General features: G+C 34.7%; 1 pseudogene; it reads right to left on the minus strand.

Moving 5' to 3' along the window:
- Positions 1-5,714: 5,714 nt before the first annotated feature.
- On the minus strand, positions 5,715-6,774 carry LOC140515784 (probable RNA polymerase II nuclear localization protein SLC7A6OS; annotated as a pseudogene).
- Positions 6,775-12,956: the final 6,182 nt, after the last annotated feature.

A 12,956-nucleotide genomic window follows, 5' to 3' on the forward strand; every position in this document is an offset into this window, starting at 1 on the left:
TTTATTCAGGTGTGAATTTGGAAAAGGAACCTATATGTTGGAAATACAGTTTGATATTGTAGTTCGAAATTGGAATATGGAAACAGAATATAGAAATGGATTTTGGAAGGGAAATTTCACTGTTCTTTGATATTGAATATTGAGTTTAGAACTGAAATATAAAACATGTATTTAAAGGGGAATTTGAAAGTAGAATTTGGATTAATAATATATAATAAGATTTTGGAACCTGAATTTTAGTATGGAATGGAAGTGTGACTTATGGATTAGAAATTTGGAAGAAGAATTCAGAATTGGAATTTGGAGGTGGAATTTGTAATTGGATTTTGGAACTGGATGCTGTAACTAGAATTTGGATATGGCATTTAGAATTGGAATTTGGAATTTGAATGTCCAACTCGAATTGGCATTTGAAAAAAGAACTGGAAGTTCTAATTTGACTATGGAAGGGCAATTTGGTAGAGGAATTACAATTTTATTTTGGCATTGCATCTTGAGCATGGAGTTGGAATTTAAAAAATAATTTAGACAAGAAATTTTAAGTTAGACTTTGGGATAAAATTTAAGGATTAAAATTTCGAATTAAATTTAGGTATTTAATTTCAGTGAGAAAATTTGAAAAGGGATCTAGATTTTGTAGTGACCATTTGATACAGTAGTTTGAAATTGGCATTTGGAATTTGACTATGGAATATGAATTTGGAAGTAGAATTTCAGTTATCATTTGGCATTGCAATTTGAGTTTAGAATTGGAATTTGAAGCATAAATTTACAACGGGAAGTAGAAAGTAGAATTTGGCTTAATAAGATGTGATTTGAATTTGGAATCGGAATTTTCATATGGAATTGAAATGTGAAATGTGGAATAGGATTATGGAATTAGAATTTCGAAAATGGAATCAGAATTGGAATTTGGAACTGGATTGTGAAAGTGAAATTGAGAATGGCAATTGGTAATTGGAGGCTGGTTCTGGAATTTGGAAGTGGAACTTAGAATTGGAATTGGAATTGGAATGAGGAACTGGAATTTGAAATTTGATTTAAGAATTGGAATTTCAATGTAGACTCTGAATAGCAATTTGGAAGAAGAATTTCAATTTTAATTTAGTATTGAAATTTGAGCATGTATTTGAAGTATGTAACATGAAATTAGACTTGGAATTTGCAATTAGAAATTGGGATAAAGTTTTAGGGCTAAAACTTGGAAGTATAATTTTATTATTTTATTACAGTGTGAAATTTGGAAAAGGAACCTAGATTGTGGACACTGAGTTTGATAGAGTAGTTTGAAATTGGAGTTTGAAAATGCAAAATAGAAAAGATTTTGGAAGTTTAATTTCAGTTTTCCTTTGGTATTGAAATTTGAATTTAGAATTGGAATTTGACACATGAATTTACAAGGAGAATTTGAAAGTAGAATTTAGATTAATAAGGTATAATAGGATTTTGGAACCCGAATTTTAGTATAGAATGGAAGTGTGAATTATGGATTAGAAATTTGGAATTAGAATTTGGAGGAAAAATTCAGAATTGAAATTTGGAACTGGAATTTGAAGTGGAATTTGAAACTTGAATTTAGAAGTGGAATGTGGAATTGGAATTTGGAAGTGGATTTTTGGATCGAAATTTCGAATTGGATTTGGAATTGGAATTTAGAATTGGAATTTAGAATTGGAATTTGGAATTGGAATTTAGACCTGGCATTTGGAAGTGGAATTTGGAAGTCGAATTTGGAAGTGGATTTTTGAAGCAGAATTTTGAATTGGAATTTTGAATTGGAATTTATAACTGGAATTTGGAATTGGAATTTAGAAGTGGATTTTAGAAGTGGATTTTTGAAGGTGAATTTGGAATTGAAATTTAGAACTGGAATATGGAAGTGGAATTTTGAAGTGGAATTTAGAATTGGAATTTCGTACTGGAATTTGGAAGTGAAATTTAGAATTGGAATGTGGAACTGAAATTTCGAAGTTGAACTTGGACCTGGAATTTGGAAGTGGATTTTTGAAGCAGAGTTTGGAATTTGAATTTAGAACTGGAATTTGGAATTGGCATTTAGAATTGGAATTTAAAACACCAATTTACAAGGGTACTTAGAAAGCAGGAATTTTATTAAAAAGGGGTAATTTGAATCTAGAATCAAAATTTCAGGATGCAGTTGAATTGTGACATGTGGAGGAGAATTATAATATCAAAAACTGAAAAGGGAAATCAGAAGGGGAATTGGGAATGGTATTGTGGAAGTGTATTACAGAAATGCATTTGGTAATTGGAGCGTGGAAATGGAATTTGGAATTGGAATTTAGAAGTGGAATTAGATACTGAAATTTGGAAGTGGAATTTAGAATTGGAATTTGTAATTGGAATTTGGAAGTGGATTTTTGAAGCAGAATTTGGAATTTGAATTTAGAACTGGCATTTGGAAGTGGAATTTGGAATTGGAATTCAAAATTGGAATTTGGAACTGGAATTTGGAAGTGGAATTTAGATCTGGAATTTGGAACTGGAATTTGGAAGTGGAAGTTGGAATTGGAATTTAGAACTGGAATATGGTAGTGGAATTTGGAAGTGGAATTTAGAATTGAAATTTTAGAACTGGAATTTGGAAGTGAAATTTAAATTTGGAATTTGGAAGTGGAATTTGGAACTAGAACTTGGAACTGTAATTTGGAAGTGAAATTTGAAACTCGTATTTAGAAGTGGAATTTGGAATTGGAATTTAGAATTGGAATTTGGATTAGGAATTTAGAACTGGAATTTCGAAGTGGAATTTGGAAGTGGAATGCAGAATTGGAATTTGGAAGTGGAATTTAGAACTGTAATTTGGAACTGAAATTTGGAAATTGAATTTGGAATTGGAATTTGAAACACAAATTTAAAAGGATACTTAGAAAACAGACTTTTATTAATAAGGTGTAATTTCAATCTGGAATCATAATTTCAGAATGCAATTGAAGTGCCACATTTGGAAGAGAATTGTAGTATCAGAAATTGGAAAAGGGAATCAGAAGGGGAATGGGGAATGGGATTGTGGAAATGTATTTCAGAATTGCATTTGGTAATTGAAGCTTGGAACTGGAATTTGGAATTGGAATTTAGAAGTGGAATTTCATACTGAAGTTTGGAAGTGGAATTTAGAATTGGAATTTGGAACTGGAATTTGGAAGTGGAATTTGGAATTGGAATTTGGAACTGGTATTTGGAAGTGGAATTTGAAAGGGGAAATTGGAATTGGAAATTGGAACTTGATTTAGGAAGGGATATTTAAAATTAGAATTTAGAACTGGACTTTAGAAGTGGAATTTGGAATTGGAATATGGAACTGCAATTTGGAATTGGAATTTGGAACTGGTATTTGGAAGTGGAATTTGGTAGTGGAATTTGGAACTGGAATTTGGAAGTGGAATTTGGAATTGGAATTTAGAACTGGAATATGGAAGTGGAATTTGGAAGTGGAATTTAGATTTGGAATTGTCGAACTCGAATTTGAAAGTAAAATTTAGATTTGGAATTTAGAACTGGAATTTGGAAGTAGAATTTGGAACTAGAACTTGGAACTGGAAATTGGGAGTGAAATTTGAATCTTGTATTTAGAAGTGGAATTTGGAAGTGGAATTGAGAATTGGAATTTAGAATTGGAATTTAGAACTGGAATTTGGAAGTGGAATTTAGAACTGTAATTTTGAACTGTAATTTGGAAATTGAATTTGGAATTAGAATTTGGAATTGGAATTTAGCATTGGAATTTAGAATTGGAATTTGGAAGTGGAATTTAGAACTTGAATTTGGAAGTGGAATGTAGAATTGGAATTTGGAACTGGAATTTGGAAGTGGATTTTTGAAGCGGAAGTTTGAATCGGAATTTGGAAATTGAATTTGGAATTGGAATTTGAAACACAAATTTAAAAGAATTCTTAGAAAGCAGACTTTTATTAATAAGGTGTAATTGGAATCTGGAATCATAATTTCAGGATGCAATTGAAGTTCCACATTTGGAAGAGAATTGTAGTATCAGAAATTGGAAAAGGAAATCAGAAGGGGTATTGGGAATGGGATTGTGGAAGTGTATTTCAGAAATGCATTTGGTAATTGAAGATTGGAACTGGAATTTGAAATTGGAATTTAGAAGTGGAGTTTGATACTGAAATTTGGAAGTGGAATTTAGAATTGGAATTTGGAACTTGAATTTGGAAGTGGAATTTGAAAGTGGAATTTAGAAGTTGAATTTGTAATTGGAATTTGGAAGTAGATTTTTGAAGCAGAATTTGGAATTTGAATTTAGAACTGGAATTTGGAAGTGGAATTTCGAATTGGAATTTGGAACTGAAATTTGGAAGTGGAATTTAGATCTGGACTTTGGAATTGGAAATTGGAAGTGAAATTTGGAATTGGAATTTGAAACATAAATTTACAAGGGTACTTAGAAAGCAGAATTTTATTCAAAATGTGAAAATTGAATCTGCAATGATAATTTAAGGATGCAATTGAAGTGCCACATGTGGAACAGAATTATAGTATCAGAATTTGGAAAAGGGAATCAGCCAGGGAATTAGGATCGGGACTGTGGATGTGGATTTTAGAATTTCATTTGTTAATTTGAGGTTGGAACTGGAATTTGGAAGTGACATTTAGAATTGGAATTTAGAAGTGCAATTTGGAAGTTGAATTTGGAACTGGAATTTGAAAGTGGAATTTGGATTTGGAACTTGGAACTTTATTTTTGAAGCAGAATTTGGAATTGTAATTTAGAACTGGAATTTGGAAGTGGAATTTGAAACTGGAATTTAGAACTGGAATTTAGAATTGGAATTTGGAAGTGGGATTTCAAAGTGAGATTTGGAATTAGAAATTGGAATTGGAATTTGGAGTTGGAATTTGGAACTGGAATTTTTAACTGGAATTTGGAAGTGGAATTTAGAATTGGAATGTAGAACTCAAATTTCATTTTGAATTAAGAATTGGAATTTCTAATTAAACTATTGAAAAGCAATTTGGTAGCGGAATTACAATTTTAATTTTTCATTGCATCTTGAGCATGCAGTTGGAAATTCTAAAACAATTTAGACTAGGAATTTGAAATTAGATTTTGGGATAAAATTTTAGAATTGAAATTTGGAATTAGAATTTTGTATTTAATTTTAGTGGGACCAAGATTCAATCTTAGGAATGTTGCACATTTGAAATGGCAAGTCAATTCTTCACATGGAAGAGCAAAATGGTTGAGATTGAACAAAGGGTTAAATTAAAGTTTCAGGAAAGGAAAAGGACTCCTGGTAGTGTCAGGTGAAAGGGGATTTCCTTCTGATACAAGCAAGCAACACTGTCTTTAGAGGCAAAGGAACTCTGATTTCTTTGAGCTATTTACTTTTTTACCCTGTTATTTATGTTTACATTTATATTATTTTTCAGTAAAATGTTTTTATTTTTTAAAATATTTCATTCATTCTTATTTTAGATGTTTTATCTTTCTTTTTGTTAGTTTAATCGATCAGTATTTATTTCTTTATTCTTTTCCACTGCAGCCCCAAATTCTCGAGAGGTCAGAATTGGAACTTAGAGCTGAACATCCCCACATGCTTTTTTTTCTCCTTTCCCCTTCCAAGGTTACTGATAAGACTGGGGCAGAAGCAGGGGCAGCAGCCAAGAGGCTGAGGTGTATGGGCAGAGCCACTAAAGGCTTGGTCCCAGGTAAGTGGTGAATGCTTGAGTGATCCTCAATCTGAATGGAAGTCCTGGAAACCTTCGTACTCACACCCTTGGAGCACATCACAGGGATATTTGTTCCATCTCCTAAGTCTAATGACACTTGTTTCCTCGTCAGAAAAACTGCCATATTCTCCATCAGACCTTGCGATGCTCTCTGTGTCACTGCTTCCATCTTCTGATCAGGGTACTCATTACGCCAGTGATTCCCAGTGTTTTCATCTCCTTCATCATCGTCATCATCTTTTTCCATTTCCTCTGCTTGATCATCTGCTTCCAGCTCGCAGTCCCGACGGTAGGGCTGTCCAGAGAGTTTGCCTTCAGTTGATCTGGGCGCAGACATCTCCAGGTCCTTAAGGTCATCACCATAGCCTTCTTCCTTGCCTCGGTGCCCTGTGCCTTTTCCATCCTTGCAGATGGCCTGTGGCTCACGGATGACTCTGAGTGAATTAGAGATGATCACATGTGGCTGAGATTTCTTGGGTCAGGGGTCAAGAATGCGCAGGGTGTTTTTCTGAGCAGCATCGTCCTGAATGATATCACAGAGTTGGAATTGTTGCGCAGATGATGACGTGCCTCCTCTCTGTGACGTTTGTGTGGCAGCCTCAGAGTCTGGCTTGTGTGTGTCAGTTCTGGAGGCAGCAGCCAGAGCTGGCAGGGCTTCTTCTGCCTGTGCACACGCGGCCCGGCGTTTGGAGAGCAGGCCACGGCTGTCATCTTGCTGGCTCAGCAGCTTGGCAGTGAGGAGGTCGTGACGCATTCTCGGATGGCTTTCCAGAGAAAGAGTGGGGCTCTGGTGGCCGTCTCTCTGGTCATGGCTTGTCTGACATGTTTCTGAACAGGGTCATCCCAGGAGCTTCCCGTCACTGCCAACTTCAAGACATTGTCCTCCAGGGAGCCTGGCGCCACCCCCTCTGTCCTCTCCTCAGAAGTCCCAATCTGTAGCCATTTACACGCCAGCATGAGGTCATCGTTGGGATCTGTGCCACGCTTACGTCTCACTAGAGGCTCCGTGGGTGCCACACTGGCCTCTGAGTTCTTGGCACTCGTCCCCTCCACCTCCAAAGCCATTCGTGGCCAATCATGGATCTATTGGGGAAGCTTGGCCTCCTTCTCCTTCAGCTTGACACCATTGTGTCTGGATTCCTCCTTCAGTCTTTGCAAAGATGGATATTCTTCATCCTTTGGCAACTGGAGCATTTTTCCACATTCAGAAGGAATGAAGTGCTTCCCAGTGTCCTCATCCTGCTGAAGGAAGGTCTCTCCTTCTCTCACTTGGCCCAAAGCCCTTTCAAACTCCTCTCCTTTGTCAGCTAAGGCAGTGAGAGCCTCTTGGAGCTTGTCCTTGCTCTTGCCAGTGGCTGTTTCCAAGGGAAGCAAGTGGTCATCTTTGTGTTCTGGGAGGATTAAACAATAATCAGTGAAGACCCTATGATCTTTCTCACAGAACTTCTCTTTATCCCCGTCTTGATCACAGCTAGTGGGACTCACCAGGCTCTGGTGCAAATGACATCTGAGCATTTGACTAGCGAGGGACAAATTGTGCTTGTGGCTCTGGGGCCCCAACTCACTACCTTCTCTAAGTCCTTGGCATTGCGGATAAGACACGCCTTCATAGGCTGCCTCCCTGCCCTGTAGAAGACACTGTCTAAAAGCTCTGGCCACCTTGGGCAGTCACTGGGTCAGTGAAGTAGCCCATGCACATTGAGCAAGTGAGCTCTGACTTCAGATTTTCAAGTAGGGCTCTTGCATCCATGGTCTTAGGATTTAGATTCCTTCCTTTTCAGAGCTTCCATTCAGGACAGGAGAGAGAATGTGAGCAGTTCAGCTAGAGCCTTGGCAGCAGCTGATACTGCCCCAGAGCTGTATAGGCCTTTGAAGGAGGTCTCCCCTACTTAGTCCCGCCCCTGACTCCACCCACCTAAGCAGGTAAAGGCTTGTGTGGGCAGGAACAACCAGGCTCCTCTCTATATCTCATTTCTCCATCCTACCAGGTGATTTTGACACGTATCACTGCATCCTTCCCATTTTTCAAATGTCACAGTCCTTGGAGGTGAGTCACTCTCCATTTGCACATTAAAACCCCATTCTTGCTGGGCATATATCTTTATTCCTTACGCAAAATGCCAAGCAGATATATTTTTGGTCACACTTCAGTGACTTCTGCCACTGGACTGGCAGTCCAAAGGGTGGGCATACATGGCACCATGTTCATTGTTTCCTATCTGAGCTCGTTTCGGGGAGTCGCTCAGTTGTCCGAGCCTCTCTATCCTTCTGATTTCAACGCCAGGCCTGGATTAACCCAGGAGTTCTTAACCTGGATTCCCAGACAGCCATGGTGTGCAGAAATGGATTTCATGGGGTGTGTGAAAGTGCAGGTTTTTGTAGGTTTCCTTACTTCCATTAAGACCTAAAAGAACCTTTGCCTTGCCTTCAATAATTTCAAAAAATGAACTCCAATTATAAATTCCAATTCCAAATTCCAGTTGCAAATTCCAGTTCCATATTCCTGTTCCAAATTGTTATTCCCAATTCCAATTCTATATTCCAATTCCAAATTCCTATTTGAAATTCTAATTCTGAATTCCTATTCCACATTTCACTTTCCTATTCCATAGTATTATTCTAACTCAAACTTCCAATTTAAAAATCTTATTCCAAATATTAATCTGAAATTTCTAGTCTAAATTCATCTTCCAAATTCCAATCCCATGCTCAAATTCCAATTCTTAATCAAAACTGAAATTTCACTTTGAAATTCCTCTTGTATAATCCAATTCCAAATTCCATTTTTAAATTCCAATTCCAAATTCCAATTCCATGCTCAAATTTTAATTCCAAATAACACTTCAAAATATACTTCCAAAATCAAATTCCAAATGAGTAATCCAAAATATAATTCCAAATTCCAATTACAAATTAGAGTTCAAAATTATAATTCCAAATGCAAATTTCAAATTTCAATTACAAATTCAATTCAAATTGGAAATTCCTAGTACATATTCCACTTGCAAATTGTTATCCCAAATTCTACTTCCAAATTCCGCTTCTAAATTCCTATTCCTAATTCCTGTTCCAAATTTCAATTCCAAATTCTTATTCCAAATTCTAATTCCAAATTGTGAATTCCTGTTCTACACTTCACTTTCCTACTCCATACTGAAATTTTAACTCCAGATTCCCATTCAAATATCTCATTCCAAATAGTAACCTCAAATTCCTAGCCTAATTTAATCTTCCAAATTCCAATTCCACACTCAAATTTAAACTGAAATTTCGGTTTGAAATTCCTTTTCACAGTCTCATTCCAACTACCAATTTGAAATTCTAATTCCAAATTCCACATAGCAATTCCGTACTCAAATTCATGTCCCAAATTCCAATTTCAAATTCCAGTTCCAGATTCTGATTCTGTATTCCAATTTTACATTGCTAGTCTAAATTCCTGTTACAAATTCCAATTCCATACTCAAATTTCAATATCAAATAAAAATTGGAATTCTACTTCCAAATTCCTCTTCCGTAGTCTAATTCCAAATTCTAATTTTAATTTCCAGGTCCAAATTCCACATTCCAATTTCATATTCTGATTCCAATTCCAAGTAACAACACTACATTCAAATTCTAAATTTTTCTTTCAAATTCTTCCTCTAAATTCCTATTCCAATTCTATACTCAAATTTCAAATTTAAATTAAAATGAAATTGTGTTTCCAAAGTCCTCTCCCATCATCTAATTCCAAATTCCATGTTTTAATTAAAATTCCAAATGCCAAATAACAATTCCATGCTCAAATTCAAATTCCAACTAACACTTCAAAATTGCAAATCAAATTCCATTTTCAAATTTCTATTTCAAATTCTAATTCGAAATTCGAATTAAAAAATTACAGCTTCGAATTCCAATTACAAGTGCAAACTTCAAACTTCAGTAACAGATTCAAGTTGAAATTCCAGGTGGAAATTCCTACTGCATATTCCGCTTCTAAATTCCTATCCCAAATTCTAATTCCAAATTCCAATTCTAAATTCCTATTCCAAATGCCACATTTTAATTCCACACACTAATTTCAATTCCCAATTTCGATTCTAAATTCCAATTCACAATTCCAGTTCAAAATTCAAATTTCTATTCCAAATTCCAATTCCAAATCCCAAATTCCAGTCCACATTTCACTTTCCTATTTCATATTAAAATTCTAACTCGAAATTCCTATTCAAATATCCTATTTCAAATACGACACTCAAATTCCTAGTCTAATTTTCTCTTCCAAATTCCAATTTCACCCTCAAATTTGAATTCCAAATTCAAATTCAAATTCCAGTTCAAAATTCCTCTTCCATAGTCTAATTACAACTTCCAATTTTCAATTCCAACTTCAAATTTCATTTTCCAATTCCATACTGAAATTTATATTCCCAACTCCCATTCTAAATTGAAATTCAAACTTTAAATCTAAATTTGAATTCCAGCTTCTAATTACAAATTCCATTTCTAAGTTCCTATCCTAAATTCCACCTTATACTTCCATACTCTAATTGCAATTCCAAATTCCAGTTCTGGATTCCAATTCCCAATGCAAATTTCAAACTTCAATAACATATTCAAATTCAAATTCCAGCTGCAAATTCCTACTTCATATTCCACTTCCAAATTCCTATTCTAAATTCTAATTCCAATTCCATTTCTGGATTCCAATTACAAATTTCAGTTCCATATTAAAATTGAAATTACACTTCCAAATTCCTCTTCCATTTTCTAATTCCAAATTCCAGTTTTAAATTCCAATTCCAAATTCCACATTCCAATTCCAATGTAAAATTCCAGTTACAAATAACACTTTCAAATTCTAGCTCCAATATCCAATTCCAAATTCAAATTAAAATTCCAATTCTAAAATGATATTCCAAATTCTAATTCCAAACTGCAATTCTAAATTCCAATTCAATTTCTAATTCCAAATTCGAATTTCAAATTTCAATTCCAAATTAAAATTCACATTCCAGGTCCAAATTCCTACTCCGCATTAGACTTCCAAATTCCAATTCTAAATCCCAGTTCCAAATTCTGGTTCCAAATTCCAGCTCCTTCTTCCAACTTCAAATTCAAAATTCAAAATCCAAATTCCTCTTCTCTATTTTGACACCAAATTCCAATTCCAAATTCCATTCCCAAAATCGTACTTTGAACTCTTCATTTCAGAACCCAATTCCAAATTACAATTATAATCTCCACTTCTAGCTGATACATTTTTAATTCCAATTCCAAATTCAAACTCCAGTTTCCAAATTCCAATGCCCAATTCCAGTTCCAAGTTACAACTACAAATCCCACTTCCAAATTTCAAATTCAAAATTCTAATTGCAAATTCCATCTCCAAATCCAAATTCCAATTCTCATTTCCTATTTTAGATTCCTATTCTAGATTTCATCTCTGAATTCCAAATGTCAACTCCAAATTCCAGTTCCAGAATCCTCATCAAAAGCCCACATTCCAACTTCCAATATTAAATTCATATGCTGTATTCCAACACCGAGTTCCAAATCCAAATTCGTATTCTGTATTCCAACCCCAAATTCCAAATTCCAACTCCAAACACAATTTCCAAACTCCAATTCCAAATTTTAATTCAACATTCTAAATCTAAATTTCAACTTGGAATTCCAAATTCCAAATTCCCTTTCCAAATTCCAATTCCAAATGTGTATTTCTAATAGAAAATAACAACTCCAAATTCCAAATTCAGAGTCCAAATTCCCATTCCATAATCCTCATCAAATTCCAAATTCCACTTCCAAATTTCAACTCCTCATTCCTCTTCAAATTCCATATTCCAACACCGAATTCAAAATTTCAATTCCAAATTTCTATTCCATATTCCAACACCAAATTCGAATTCCAAATTCCAATCCCAAAATGGGGCTTTCAGCTCTTCATTTCAAAATCTAATTCCAAATTACAATTACAACTTCCACTTCTAGCTGACACATTCCTAATTCCAATTCCAAATTCAAACTCCAAAGAGCAATTCCAAATCGCAGTTCCAAATTCCAACTTGAAATTCTACTTTCAATTTCTTATTACAAATTCCACTTCCAAATTCCAATTACAAATTCCAACTCCAAATTCCACTTCAAAATTCCAGTTCCAAATTCTAATTTTATGATCGTCACCTAAACTTCAAATTCCAAATTCCAACTCCAAATTCCTAGTCAAATTCCAATTCCACAGTCCTCATGAAAACTCCAAATTCCAATTCCATATTTCAACTTCTCATTCAAATTCCAATTCCAATCCCAAAAGAGTGATTTGAACTCTTCATTTCGAAATCCAATTCCAAATTACAATTTCAGCCTTCAGTTCTGGCTGACACATTCCTAATTCCAGTTCCAAATTCAAATGCCAAATTCAAAATTCCAACGCAAAATTGCAATTCCAAATTTCAATTTGACATTCCAACTCCAAATTCCAACTTCAAATTCCAAATTCTAATTCCAAATTCATATTCGAAATTCCTATTCCAAATTTCAAAGTCCATTTCCAAATTCCAATCCCAGAATCGTACTTTCAACTCTTCATTTGAAAATTGAATTCCCAATGGCAATTTCAACCTCCAATTCTACCTGCCACATTCATAATTCCAATTCCATAATCCAACACCAAATTCCAAATTCCAATTCCAATTCCTTATTCTAGGTTCCTATTCGAAATTCCAACTCCAAATTCCATTTCCAAATTCCAATCCCAAAATGGCACTTTCAGCTCTTCATTTCGGAATCCAATTCCAAATTACAATTACAACCTTCAATTTTATCTTCCACATTCCTAATTCCAATTCTAAATACCAAATTTCAATTCCAAATTTCAGTTCCAAGTTCCAACTAAAATTCCATTTCCAAATTCCAATTCCAAATTCCAATTAGACCATCCAACTCCAAATTCGAACTCCAAATCCCAAATTCCAACTGCAAGTTCCAAAATCCAAGTCCAAATTCCAATTCCATAATCCTAATGAAAACTCCAAATTACAAATTCCAATTCCATATATGAATTTCAAATTAAAAATAACAATTCTGCATTTCAATTCCAAATTCCAACACCAAATTTCAAATTCTTATTCCACATACCACCTATAAATTCTAAATTTCAATTACAAATTCCAATTTGGCATTCCCATTGCACATTTCAATTTCCAATTCTAACTTCCAATTCCAATTTCAAATTCCTACTCTGAATTCAAAATTCCAAATCA

This window comes from Notamacropus eugenii, chromosome X (genome assembly GCF_028372415.1).
Source record: "Notamacropus eugenii isolate mMacEug1 chromosome X, mMacEug1.pri_v2, whole genome shotgun sequence".
In the NCBI taxonomy this organism is placed as follows: Eukaryota; Metazoa; Chordata; class Mammalia; order Diprotodontia; family Macropodidae; genus Notamacropus; species Notamacropus eugenii.